Source organism: Bidens hawaiensis, unplaced genomic scaffold (assembly GCF_021521415.1).
Source record: "Bidens hawaiensis isolate Kalapana, Puna unplaced genomic scaffold, B.hawaiensis_p1.1 tig00018576_1, whole genome shotgun sequence".
Taxonomy (NCBI): Eukaryota; Viridiplantae; Streptophyta; class Magnoliopsida; order Asterales; family Asteraceae; genus Bidens; species Bidens hawaiensis.
In genome coordinates this window covers 102,699-117,177 of record NW_027492814.1, presented here as the reverse complement: position 1 = coordinate 117,177, position 14,479 = coordinate 102,699, and positions in this window count along the sequence as shown.

The window sequence follows — 14,479 nt, the reverse complement described above, 5'->3', positions numbered from 1 at the left end:
CGCTGTAACACCCCGACCAAAGGCGGATTATACATCGGGGCGCCACATATTGTTTCATTACTCGTGACACTATTGGGTGTCAATATTTAATAAATATATTCATTCGCGCACGCGCAGAGTAAACACAAGATAACGTAAATCATCATAAATCAATATATTATAAATCATAATATTCGAACAGCAAAGACTTGTCTTGATACATTTTAATCTAGGTCCAAAATAAAGAAAACTTCCTACGTGTCCACAAGCTCCAAATCAGCTACTGCAAACCTGAACATGTGTTAAAATAAAACGTCAAACACTTGCGTGTTGGTGAGAAATCAAGTTTAATACAATACATAGATAACAATAAATCTGCGCGCAACACGTGTATGTCTGGTGTTTAACAAGGGTGCAATCAGATTGTGATCAAGCCTAAATAGATCATAGCTCATAGTTCATAGTTCAATCCGTGCTCCCAATTGAGCACAAAAACGAGAAAACATCTGTGCAAGTGTAAACAAAGAAAACCGTAAACGATAGGTCTCCCGTGTTCATCTAATGGATCCATGAAAACTGCGGAATAGGCCGAACAAAGCGGTTAATGATACACACATACAAATAACAGCCAAGTAAACGTCCTCAACACATGGGATACTGCGCGACTAAAGTTCATAAACAAGTTTAAGACTCTAAGTTTGTACGAACACATGAACATCCCAAAACAGTAAAAATAAAAAGGGATTAGGTACGAGATTACTCACTTGATAAACGATGCGGTGTAAGATAAAGCAAGAACCAACTTTAAACAAGCACAAGTTAACCTATAATTAAAGATTATTGTTTTAATGATCTGTTTTAAGTCTTGATTATAAGTTAGCATAATTAATAAGTAAATTATTATATATAATATATATATATTACCGGAAAAGCAGGGCAGAACAGGGAGGAATACGGAGGCAAGGGGAAGACGGCAGAGAGAGCAAGGAGGAAGAGAGAATAGGAGAGATTTAGTGTTTGTGTGTGATGTGTTAGGAAAATAACATTATTATTTATAGAGAAACCCTAGGAGACATGAATCCAGAAAAAGGGGAAAGGATTCCAAGACAAACAGAACAAGACAAAACAAAAGATAACAAAAGATATCCAAAAGCAAGTAAAAGATATCAAAAGATATGGCAGCAGGGAAAAAGAGAAAAAGGCTGACAGGGAACAGTAAAAAGGCATGGGCGGTTCAGAAAAAGGTACTGGTCAAGCATGGAAAAAGCAGATCTCAAAAGATAATGTCAGTCACTTTTTCTGCCAACCAATGGGGTTGGTGCGCATGCTGCGCCGAAAGTAACTTTTCAGACATAAAGCAGATTAGGTCAACAGCACAAAAGATAAGACAACACAAAAGCAAACGGCTAGATTAAACAGAAGAAAACTCAAAGGGTTTAGCGCGAGAAGGCTCGAGCGCGAAGGCAGACACAGAAGGTCAAGAGAGCGCGAGCGCGAAGGCAGACAGAACCAACCTTAACGCGTCGCGGAAAGAACTACATTTCTAAGCGCGCCGCGGGAAGAATCTCATTTCTTAGCGCGCCGCGGGAGGAACTAAAATTCCTAGCGCGCCGCGGGAAGAACTATAATTCTTCGCGCGTCGAGGGATGAACTACGATTCTTAGCGCGCTGCGAGAAGAACTACAAATCCTTAGCGCTTCGCGGGAAGAACTACCGTTCTTAGCGCGCTGCGAGAAGAATTACAATTTTTTAGCGCGCTGCGAGAAGAGTTCGTCTCGCGTATCGCTGTAACAGGTGGTCTTCACGCAGGATTCCTTGTAAGGGGTCTGGCGCGTGGAGCTGCGCAGACAACCTTAGGCGGGAAGGAACAAAGGTCAAGCAAAGAGTTAGAAGAAAAAGAGGGAAACAAGGCGGAAGGGCGGGACGGCGACAAGAGGGAAAAGAAGGGGGAAAGAGAGAAGAAGGACGGGACGGCGGAAAGAAAGAGAGAGAAAGAGGCGGGAAGGAAAATATACTATTATTATTAAAAATAAAGTATAAGTATAAATAAATATTAAATCATAAAAGAAAGAGATCGGGTAAGAGAAACGGGTACCTGGGTCGGGTCGGATCGAGGCAGATGTCACAGTCTCCCCTACTTTAAGAAATTTCGTCCCGAAATTTATCTCGAAGTAGGTTGCGCAGAGACCAGGTGCGGGTACTTGATCTTCATTTGATCTTCCCTTTCCCATGTAAACTCGGCTCCGCGCTTGGACTCCCAGCGAACTTTCACGATAGGGATGCGACTGCGCTTGGTTTGCTTAACCTCGCGATCCATAATCTCAACAGGCTTCTCAACGAAATGCATAGTTTCATCAACTTGAACTTCATCAAGTGGAATGTGAAGGTTCTCGTCAGCTAAACACTTCTTGAGATTGGATACATGGAACGTTGGATGCACATTACTGAGCGCGGGCGGCAGGTCTAGTCTGTAGGCAACTTTTCCTACACGCGCGAGAATCTTGAATGGACCAACATAACGAGGAGCAAGCTTACCTTTCTTCCCAAAGCGGACAACACCCTTCCAGGGCGACACTTTGAGGAGAACAAGATCACCAACTTGAAATTCGAGAGGCTTCCGCCTACGATCTGCGTAACTCTTCTGTCGGCTTCTGGCAGTCAGCAGATGATCACGGATCTTGGCGATTTTATCGGTTGTCTCTTGAACAAGTTCGGGTCCTGTGATTTGAGCTTCTCCCACTTCGCTCCAACAAATCGGGGAGCGACACTTACGACCGTAAAGTGCTTCAAATGGGGCCATACCGATACTGGAATGATAGCTGTTATTATAAGAGAACTCAATCAAAGGCAGGTGTGAATCCCAATTACCTCCAAAATCAAGAACACAAGATCGGAGCATATCCTCAAGAGTTTGAATAGTTCGCTCAGACTGACCGTCAGTCTGAGGATGATATGCCGTACTCATGTCCAAGCGAGTTCCTAGTGCAGATTGGAGAGATTTCCAAAAGCGAGATATAAAACGGCCATCGCGATCGGATATGATGCTCAAAGGAGTACCATGGCGGCAGACAATTTCCTTGACATAAAGCTGCGCGAGTTGCTCAACACGGTAGTTTTCACGAATGGGCAGAAAGTGAGCAGACTTAGTCAAACGATCCACTATTACCCAAATGCTATCGTGTTTGCTTGCTGTCAAAGGTAACTTGGTAATAAAGTCCATCGCTACACATTCCCATTTCCACGTAGGAATTTCCGGTTGTTCGAGCAAACCAGATGGGCGTTGATGTTCAGCTTTTACCTTAGAACAAGTCAGGCATTTTGCTACGAACATAGCAATATCCTTTTTCATACCGGGCCACCAATAAGTAATGCGCAAATCCTTGTACATCTTATCAGCGCCGGGATGAATAGAATACCGAGATTTATGCGCTTCACTCAGGATATCAGCGCGAAGATTACCATTACTGATGGATGCGCGCTGCGCGTCACGAATACGCGATTCAAGGTTGCTTTGAATCGGTGCGAAGTGAAGCTGGGTGCGCGGCAAGATACAGTTAAGCTGGCAGGGTTTTCGGCTGAGCGCATCGGCTACCACATTAGCCTTACCAGGATGATACCGGATCTCACAATCGTAATCGCTGATGAGTTCGTTCCATCGGCGTTGCCTCATGTTAAGTTCCTTCTGATCAAAGATATGCTGAAGGCTTTTATGGTCAGTGTAAAGGATAAACTTAGTACCATAAAGGTAGTGTCTCCAGATCTTCAAGGCAAAAACAACTGCACCTAGTTCGAGGTCGTGAGTTGTATAATTCTTTTCATGAACCTTAAGTTGCCTTGATGCGTAAGCGATAACCTTGCCTCGTTGCATAAGAACACAACCGAGACCTTGGTTGGAGGCATCGCAGTATACGACAAAATCATCATTACCCTCAGGTAGCGCAAGAACAGGAGCTTCACACAACAATCGCTTGAGCGATAGAAAGGCTTCTTCTTGCTTCGAGCCCCAAATATACGGTTTACCTTTGTGCGTTAGAGCTGTTAAAGGCAAAGCGATCTTCGAGAAGTTCGAAATAAATCGCCGGTAGTAACCAGCTAAGCCCAAGAAGGAACGGATCTCAGAAGGAGATGATGGCGTAATCCAGTTCTTGATTGCTTCAATTTTGGATGGGTCGACATGAATACCCATCTTGTTCACAACATGGCCAAGAAACTGTACTTCATCAGACCAGAATTCACACTTGGAAAGCTTAGCATAGAGCTGCTCGGCTCTAAGCTTTTGCAATACCAATCGGAGATGTTGTTCATGCTCGGCCTTGGTCTTAGAATAAATCAGAACGTCATCGATAAACACAATCACGAATTTATCCAAGAAAGGCCTACACACCCGATTCATTAGATCCATGAAAACGGCGGGTGCGTTGGTTAGACCGAATGACATGACCAAGAATTCAAAATGGCCATAACGAGTTCGAAAAGCAGTCTTCGGAACATCTTCATCGCGGATGCGCAACTGGTGATAGCCAGAGCGGAGATCAATCTTGGAGAAACAAGAGGCACCTTGGAGTTGATCAAAGAGGTCGTCAATACGCGGTAAGGGATATCGGTTTTTAATGGTGAGTTTGTTCAACTCGCGGTAATCTATACACATGCGAAACGATCCATCTTTCTTTTTAACGAACAACACCGGAGCACCCCAGGGCGAAGAGCTAGGGCGGATGAATCCTTTAGCAGTCAACTCTTGAAGTTGGCTTGCCAATTCTTGCATCTCAGCGGGCGCAAGACGGTAAGGAGATTTAGCTACGGGGGAAGCACCAGGGACAAGATCAATACGGAACTCGACTTCACGAGCGGGAGGGATACCAGGAAGATCATCAGGAAAAACTTCAGGGAAATCACGCACAACAGGGATATCGCGAAGCTTCTTCTTTCCTTCATCAGGTTTGACCACATGGGCTAGAAATGCAATACACTTCTTCCGCATGAGTCTTCGGGCTTCGGCGCAAGACATAAGTTTAAGACCGCGGGAGGGTTTTTCGCCGTAGATATGAAGATCACCATTTTCTCGAGGAATGCGAATCATCTTCTTGGCGCAAATAACTTCGGCGCGATTATGCGTAAGCCAGTCCATACCAATGATAACATCAAAGCTTCCAAGAGGCATGGGGATGAGGTCGATCAGAAAATCGTTTTCGTTAAGGTTAAGCGTGCAATCTTTAATCACAGAGTTAATTAAAACAGTTTCACCATTAGCCAATTCAACTGAAAAATTTTCTTTTAAGTTATCGCGCGGTCGCGCAAGCTTCTGCTCAAACGCGCGGGAAATAAAACTTCGATCGGCGCCAGTATCAAAAAGTACAGAAGCATAAAATCCGTTAAGCAAAAATGTACCATTAACTACGTCATTATTCGCTTGCACTTGGTGCGCGGTTATGTTAAAAGCTCGTCCGCGCGCCACTTGGTTCGAAATCTGGTTCACCGGATTCGCTTGCGTAATCTGAACTTGTAGCCTTGGGCACGCGTTCCGGAAATGACTGGGATCACCGCAGTTAAAGCACGACCTGGGTCGTGGGTTAGGGTATGTTGGTTGTGGGTTCTGCAGGTAGGTTGGTGGTGTTGGCGCAATTGGATTGGCGGGAGGGACTCTACAGTATTCGGCTGAGTGACCAACGCGGCCACATCGGTTACATTGTCGACACGGGGTCTGAGTTGGGTGGTGAAGTCTACAGGTTGGGCAAAAGGGTTGGTTTCCTGTGTAAGGTTTCTTAGTTGGCGGGGCAGGGAGTGCGGGATTGGTTAAGGCATAGTTATGGACTACAGGAGGTGTTGGGTAGGCTGACAGAGGGTTAGGCGTGTAAACTGGAGGTTGGTAGATGGGTTGCTGGACAATGGGCGGGTTGGTAAGTGCATAGGCCTTGCGCCTGCGCTTGAGGTTGTTACGGTTTGAGGGTTCTGATTCGGTTTCTGTTGGTTCAGGGGCAGTCTTGGTGAGTTTGGTCTTTTCAGCTCCCCGCAGGAACAGGGTTCCTGCTCTGACATGGTTGTCGCTGAGCACAGCGGCCAACTCAATGGCGTCAGAGAGGGTTACTGGGTTTCTGGCCCATACAGAATCTTGAATTTCCATGGGGAGACCCCCAAGGAATTTCTCTATGGCTCGGCGGGAAGGGGTAACAAGGTGAGGGACAAGCAGGCTTAGTTCATGGAAACGCGTCGCGTACTCGCGCGCTTCACCGCTGTATTGCTTAAGATTCCAAAATTCTTCCTCCAAGCGCTTAACTTCGTTGGGAGGGCAGAATTCTCGCGTCAGAATTTCCTTAAATTCCTCCCAGAGCATGCTGGAAGCAGCTTCTGCGCCACGCGCATGAGCTACTCCATTCCACCATGTAAGCGCTCTAGATTCCAGGACACTGGAAGCATATAGGGTTCGTCTGTCTGAGGGGCATTGGGTGTGGAGGAAAGTGTTTTCTATTTTCTCAAGCCACTGGAGCATCACGGTGGCTCCTTCAAGACCTGTGAACTTTGGAGGGTTACCCGCGTTAAAGGACTTAATGTTGTAACCAGAGGTGTTAGCATTGTTTTGGCTCAAAGCTTGGGCTATTGCGGCGGCCATTTCCTGGGAACGTTGCTGCGAACGTCTGCGCGAGGCTTCTCTCCTCAGATGGCGGCGAGATAGCGGAGGCATTCTTTAAAAGTTTTAGTTTTGTTAATATCTTAGCGCAAAGTATAATCTTATAAAGCTTGGTTTCGCGGAGTCAGTTACTGTCAAAAGTTAAAGTAAAATAAATGACCCTAAATGCAGACTTAATAAAGGTAACAAATTTGAATCAAGAATCGACAATTCATGTATCACCATGACTTTCCGAATTCCCAATTTAAAATATACGGGCAAACGAGTATTGGAGATTGACGATTCATGTATCACCATGACTTTTCAATCTTCAATATAAAATATACAAGAAAATGAGTATTGGAAGTTGACAATTCATGTATCACCATGACTTTTCAAGTCTCCAACCTCAGAACATAATCGTAAATGGAAATTAAAAATCAACTATTCATGTATCACCATGACTTTTCGGATTTTCAAACCCAACAAACGAATATGTAAGTAAAATCAATAAAATCGAAATTCAACAAAAATCGAAATATCGCGAAATAAAACATAAAATCATACACTGCGCAAGCGCGAGCATATTCATAAATAACGAGTAATTAACAATAAGCGTGCAAACATGAGATTTCTCTCATGCGCGAGAAGGGACTCTTAGGTATTCTAGGCCGTTACGTCTAACCACCTATCCTAAAGTCAACGAGCTCTGATACCAATCTGTAACACCCCGACCAAAGGCGGATTATACATCGGGGCGCCACATATTGTTTCATTACTCGTGACACTATTGGGTGTCAATATTTAATAAATATATTCATTCGCGCACGCGCAGAGTAAACACAAGATAACGTAAATCATCATAAATCAATATATTATAAATCATAATATTCGAACAGCAAAGACTTGTCTTGATACATTTTAATCTAGGTCCAAAATAAAGAAAACTTCCTACGTGTCCACAAGCTCCAAATCAGCTACTGCAAACCTGAACATGTGTTAAAATAAAACGTCAAACACTTGCGTGTTGGTGAGAAATCAAGTTTAATACAATACATAGATAACAATAAATCTGCGCGCAACACGTGTATGTCTGGTGTTTAACAAGGGTGCAATCAGATTGTGATCAAGCCTAAATAGATCATAGCTCATAGTTCATAGTTCAATCCGTGCTCCCAATTGAGCACAAAAACGAGAAAACATCTGTGCAAGTGTAAACAAAGAAAACCGTAAACGATAGGTCTCCCGTGTTCATCTAATGGATCCATGAAAACTGCGGAATAGGCCGAACAAAGCGGTTAATGATACACACATACAAATAACAGCCAAGTAAACGTCCTCAACACATGGGATACTGCGCGACTAAAGTTCATAAACAAGTTTAAGACTCTAAGTTTGTACGAACACATGAACATCCCAAAACAGTAAAAATAAAAAGGGATTAGGTACGAGATTACTCACTTGATAAACGATGCGGTGTAAGATAAAGCAAGAACCAACTTTAAACAAGCACAAGTTAACCTATAATTAAAGATTATTGTTTTAATGATCTGTTTTAAGTCTTGATTATAAGTTAGCATAATTAATAAGTAAATTATTATATATAATATATATATATTACCGGAAAAGCAGGGCAGAACAGGGAGGAATACGGAGGCAAGGGGAAGACGGCAGAGAGAGCAAGGAGGAAGAGAGAATAGGAGAGATTTAGTGTTTGTGTGTGATGTGTTAGGAAAATAACATTATTATTTATAGAGAAACCCTAGGAGACATGAATCCAGAAAAAAGGGGAAAGGATTCCAAGACAAACAGAACAAGACAAAACAAAAGATAACAAAAGATATCCAAAAGCAAGTAAAAGATATCAAAAGATATGACAGCAGGGAAAAAGAGAAAAAGGCTGACAGGGAACAGTAAAAAGGCATGGGCGGTTCAGAAAAAGGTACTGGTCAAGCATGGAAAAAGCAGATCTCAAAAGATAATGTCAGTCACTTTTTCTGCCAACCAATGGGGTTGGTGCGCATGCTGCGCCGAAAGTAACTTTTCAGACATAAAGCAGATTAGGTCAACAGCACAAAAGATAAGACAACACAAAAGCAAACGGCTAGATTAAACAGAAGAAAACTCAAAGGGTTTAGCGCGAGAAGGCTCGAGCGCGAAGGCAGACACAGAAGGTCAAGAGAGCGCGAGCGCGAAGGCAGACAGAATCAACCTTAACGCGTCGCGGAAAGAACTACATTTCTAAGCGCGCCGCGGGAAGAATCTCATTTCTTAGCGCGCCGCGGGAGGAACTAAAATTCCTAGCGCGCCGCGGGAAGATATATAATTCTTCGCGCGTCGAGGGATGAACTACGATTCTTAGCGCGCTGCGAGAAGAACTACAAATCCTTAGCGCGTCGCGGGAAGAACTACCGTTCTTAGCGCGCTGCGAGAAGAATTACAATTCTTAGCGCGCTGCGAGAAGAGTTCGTCTCGCGTATCGCTGTAACAGGTGGTCTTCACGCAGGATTCCTTGTAAGGGGTCTGGCGCGTGGAGCTGCGCAGACAACCTTAGGCGGGAAGGAACAAAGGTCAAGCAAAGAGTTAGAAGAAAAAGAGGGAAACAAGGCGGAAGGGCGGGACGGCGACAAGAGGGAAAAGAAGGCGGAAAGAGAGAAGAAGGACGGGACGGCGGAAAGAAAGAGAGAGAAAGAGGCGGGAAGGAAAATATACTATTATTATTAAAAATAAAGTATAAGTATAAATAAATATTAAATCATAAAAGAAAGAGATCGGGTCAGAGAAACGGGTACCTGGGTCGGGTCGGATCGAGGCAGATGTCACAGCCGCGTGGCGCTTCGGCAACAAGAAAGGAAAAGTTTGATTTTTGCCAACTTTGGTCCCTGAACTTTCTAAAATGATTAATTCTTGATTAATTTAAAGTTTAAATAAAGAATGAACAACTTTAAAAGCATAAAAGGGTACAAAATGAAAATACCAATCTTAAATACTTATAATTGCATGATTTTATTAATAATATAGATCCGAATAATGTTTGTATGCCGATAAAACGAATACAAATACGAATACAAAAAATCCGAGATGTTACAAATATAACTTGGGTTTTGTGTACGCATAAAGCCCCTAAAACAAAATTGAAAAAGGGGAGTGAGATTACTCACCTTAGAATAGTAGGCGAGTTAAATAAGACGAGGATGAGGAAATAAGCGAGCTGAAAACTTTCAAATAAAATACCCTAAAAATACTATATGATGAAATATATTAAAAACCGAGAATATACAAATTGAAATTAAATTAAAATTCCAACTATAACTATTGTTATAAGAAAAACAAGAAATAAGCGAACGAACTCACTCAAAAATAAAATAATCTACAAAAATTATAGAACAATCTCCTTTTAAAACCGAACTTAACCGTACAAGAATTATTAATTAATTCCTCCCTAATTCTAGTTATTGCGGAAACTAAAGCTAAACGAGTGTTGGTTCATCATTGACCCAGATGTCGGTATGAGACCGGATTCGGATCGTTTAGGTTCAAAAAGATGAAATATGACTAAAACATAAAAGGGCCAGAAGCTAATTTGGAACGGCTCATGGTGAAATCGAAAGGTCCAAAACTAACTTTATTATAAACCCTAACGGGCTGGAATGCAATTGATCCGAAATCCCAACAACTATTGAAATTGATTGAGGACTTTTCTTTAAAATATAAAATGAACATCTTTCATGTTCAACAGTTAACACTTACCCGGGATTTGTTGAAGAACTAGAAAAAATCGCAAAGACGAAGAACTTGAACTTTAAGAACCATGAGAAAATACACCAATGATTAGATTGAGAGAGCGGCTGCGATGAATAGCAAAGAATGAAAGGGCTAGAAGGCTTAGTTTATATAGTGATGGTTAGGCTTAGGGAACAAGAAATCATTAATTTGGAAGATTAGTGTTGGGGGAATAAGTTGAGTTAATATAATAATAATAATAATGATAATGATGAAATAGAAAAAGAAAATAAAAAAGGAAAAGGAAAAGTGTCGTAAGAAAGAAAAATAATATTTTAATTTAATTTTATTTATGTTTCTAATTATAGTTTTATATATAGATACTAACTTTGGTAGATTTTGAAAAGCACCTTATAGTTTTGTAGGTGAAATAATTTAATCTTTCAACATACACCAGAAATTTTAAAACGGCTCTGGTTTAAAATACAAATATAATGTAATAAAAAAACCAAAATGTTACACTCCTCCCTCTTCTTCTTCTCCTTATTCTCTTTCTTCTTCTTCTTCTCCTCCCAACCTTGAGTAGCTAGATGGAAAAGTAAAATTAATCCTCCTCCTCAAGTCTCAACCATTCAAAATAATAATAATAATAATAAAAATAAAAGTTGAGTAAGTAATCACAAGTTAGATATATATAATAATAAAATGACAACCCTCGTATGTTGCATGAGCAGCGTAAGGGCCGCTAGGCGCACCCCGTCACGTGCGACGGGGTTTTGAACGGCCCGATGTTCAGATGAACTATTTGCATGACAACCGTGCCACGTCGGAATGGTGAGCGAAGCCGTCAGAACCATACCTGTTGGCCTTACGAAGAATGACAAGCCTACAAATTTAAAATCTTGTTCTCTATAAGGGGGAATAGGCACCTATCACTTGATCATAGCTGGCCAAGTCATTCATCACTTAAAACCTTAAATCCTGTTTCCAACCATTTTTCACAGGAGATATTTGTCACTTTTTCACTTGAATCCAGGATTTGTTTTTGATTTAAATTTAAATACATAAAATAAATGTGAAACTAAAATTAAATATAGATACATAAAATTCTAGAGTAAAATCAGACGAGTCGGGTGCAAACAAAGTTCTTAAACCCTCCATTTGATATTATATAATTATTTTGAGAATATTAAGTTGTAGAATATATAGGAGAAGAAATGTGTAAGAAAATTTAAAGGATTTTAGAAGTTTATATTGTAGGAAAGAGGTCATGTAACATCTTGAAAATACCCCATTCAAGTATTGGGCTAAAAATGACAATTCTGAAACTTAAAGGGGTTAAAATGAAAATTTTGAGTTTCCAGATCCATCGCGCTACGCGATGGGTGGACAGATTTGATTATCGCGCTACGCGATGCAATTCCCTAGAAATTCTGAAAAAGGGGGCGCCGCGCTACGCGATGGTCCAGGATCAAAAGGGCATCGCGCTACGCGATGACCCCATTAAGCAATCAGGGACACGTGGCCAACCATGTGTCAACACGTGACACTTCCTGGTGAATTGCGGCGTCGCGCTATGCGATGGCCCTGGGAAAAGACCATCGCGCTACGAGACGGCCTTCAAAACTTCGCCAATAAAAGGGGGCTACGGGATTGAACCCCATTCATCACAATTTCACACTTACAATCACACACTTAGCATTGGAGATCGTGCCCAGCTGTTGTGAAGATCCGAGGTCCCGTTTTCTCAAAGTTTGTGCAAGTATTGAAGTTGTAACGAGTCGAGGATCGGTTGAGCAAGTTAGGAACAAGGTTCTTTCAATCGAGCCATCATTCTACTATAGAAATTAGCATCCCCGAGTACCGATATAAGGTAGGGGTTCTGCCCAAATATTATATTATTATTATATTATATGTCTTAGACCATAATCAGGGGTATAGCCCAAAACCTTGATCTTAATTGTGTTTACAATAGCTTTACACATGCAAAAGTTATAGTTAAAATAATGTTTCTTCATGATTAAAAAAATTAAGTTTTTACATACAAGAAGATATAGTCAAAAATAGTTTCTTTACAATTAAGAAACATTACATGCTAGGGATATAGTTTTCTTCACAAATAAGAAATGTAAGATTTTACATACCAGGGTTATAGTTAATTTAATGTTTCTTCTTGAAGAAGAAAGCTATCAATAGATATTTCTTCATGAAGAAGAAACTTAATTCATGATTTGTAAACAAATGAAAAGACTCCGGGTCTAAATATTTTATTCAAGCAAATGATCAGTCAAGGTTTATAGCTATCAAAACCAGACTAAAGGTCTGTAGCTGGATCAAGAGACAATCCAGGTATTTATATAAACTTATTTTATCATAGATCAATCATCATTCATTCACAAGGGTTTTCAAACGAGATCACCATCAATCAGAAAAGACAATCACAATCACAGGTGAATACGTTAAACCTTTTACAGTAAGATAAACGGGTTGTTTATCTTAAACAGTCAGTCAAATATGAGATTACGTGATCTCTACATTTTAAGGGATTACGTGATCCCTAAGTTACAAGGTAGAAAATAAAAGTAAACTCAGACCGAGTACACATGTGTCTGAATCCAAACATATCTGTTAACCTTTCAATCAAGGCTACGTGGCCACAGACTAACAGACATAATGAAAGTTCTCCAATAGGCATCAGTTATTAGAGAACCACAATTGTGTGTGTATGGCAGTGGCACAAGTTTCCAGAAAAAAGAGACATTTCTGCTGAGTTCTTCCAAAACTATCTTGTCAGTCAAATGTTTTCAAAGTCAACGATTCACCAGCATATCGCTGACGTATTTTTCCCCCTCATTACAGGAAAGCAAGAATAGCACAGGTAGCAAGGAAATAAGAGTCACTCTTGAAGTTAGATGCTTGCAGGTAAAGATGGCTCAGTTTTAAATACATAAAATATGGTAAACAGGAATAAACAAAGGTTTATAAATCAAATACTTGGATATTTATCATCCAAGAAATTTTCAAAGAAAATTAATATAATAAAAGACTTCCGCTAATAACCTGTAACTCTGATATATTTTCAAAACAGGTACCGACTACGGGTGTCACACCTAGGCCCTAAGACGGGGTGTGACAGGTCAATTTTATTTTAAAAGAAAAACCAATTATCGGTCAAGTGACCATTATTTAACGTTCACATTTCCTATCACACCGTGATCCACATCACTCCGTGATAGGGGGACTTGTAGCGGTCGTCTTTGAGATCACTTGGCTCCATCCTACGATGCTCCGTCCCTAAGAGAACACCTTTACTTGGTTGTAAGCGTGCCGTCATTTCCGATGATTTAAATACCTCAGCCGAGCCAAATGAAAAGGCTCATAAGCCAAGTGACTAAATATATAAACTAATTTTTTAAACGATTATTAGCGTTATAACCAATGTTGTAAAAGTTGTTAGGCGGTCTTAGGCGGTCGACTGGGGAGTTGCGAGTACTCGGGAATAGTCGGGGATTACTCGGAAAATAGCTAAGGAGTACTCGGCCGAGGCGGGGAGTACTCGATCTAGGCCAGGAGTAAGCGGGGAGTACTCGGCCGCCTCCTCGGGAGTTTTACAACATTGGTTATAACTATAAACACAGGAAAAATATAATATTAAAATCAAATACCGTAATAGCTAAGGTTGTTGACTCATAACTTTTGAAGCTCTCCTAAAATTATTGACAACAAAGATAGAATGAGGCAATGTGGAATTTCAATCGGTCGCTAATTCTTATATTTTTTATTTACTTTTTATATTTTGGTAGTTTTTAATTTTGGTTTGGGCCCAATAACATTATAAACTTGATTAAATGGATTATGATTTATGAATAAAAAAAAGTTTTAGGCCCAATAATTATAAAATGATCAAGATCTAATAATATTTTATAAGATTTATATTTTTAAATGCATATATAAAAAAATATATAAAAATATTTGGCCCTAAAAATTACGTGCCTCGGCCGATGGTTCGTGTTGCACACCCTCCCAGCCAGCCTTGAATTTTTATCGTGGCTCTATTTAATAGCGACATTTCAGTTTGTTTATGTGGTATTGTTACTCGATTGTCAACACACCAATAAGCAAGGAACCAAAGTTCAATTTTGGTTGATAATACTAACTTATTTATTGATTAGT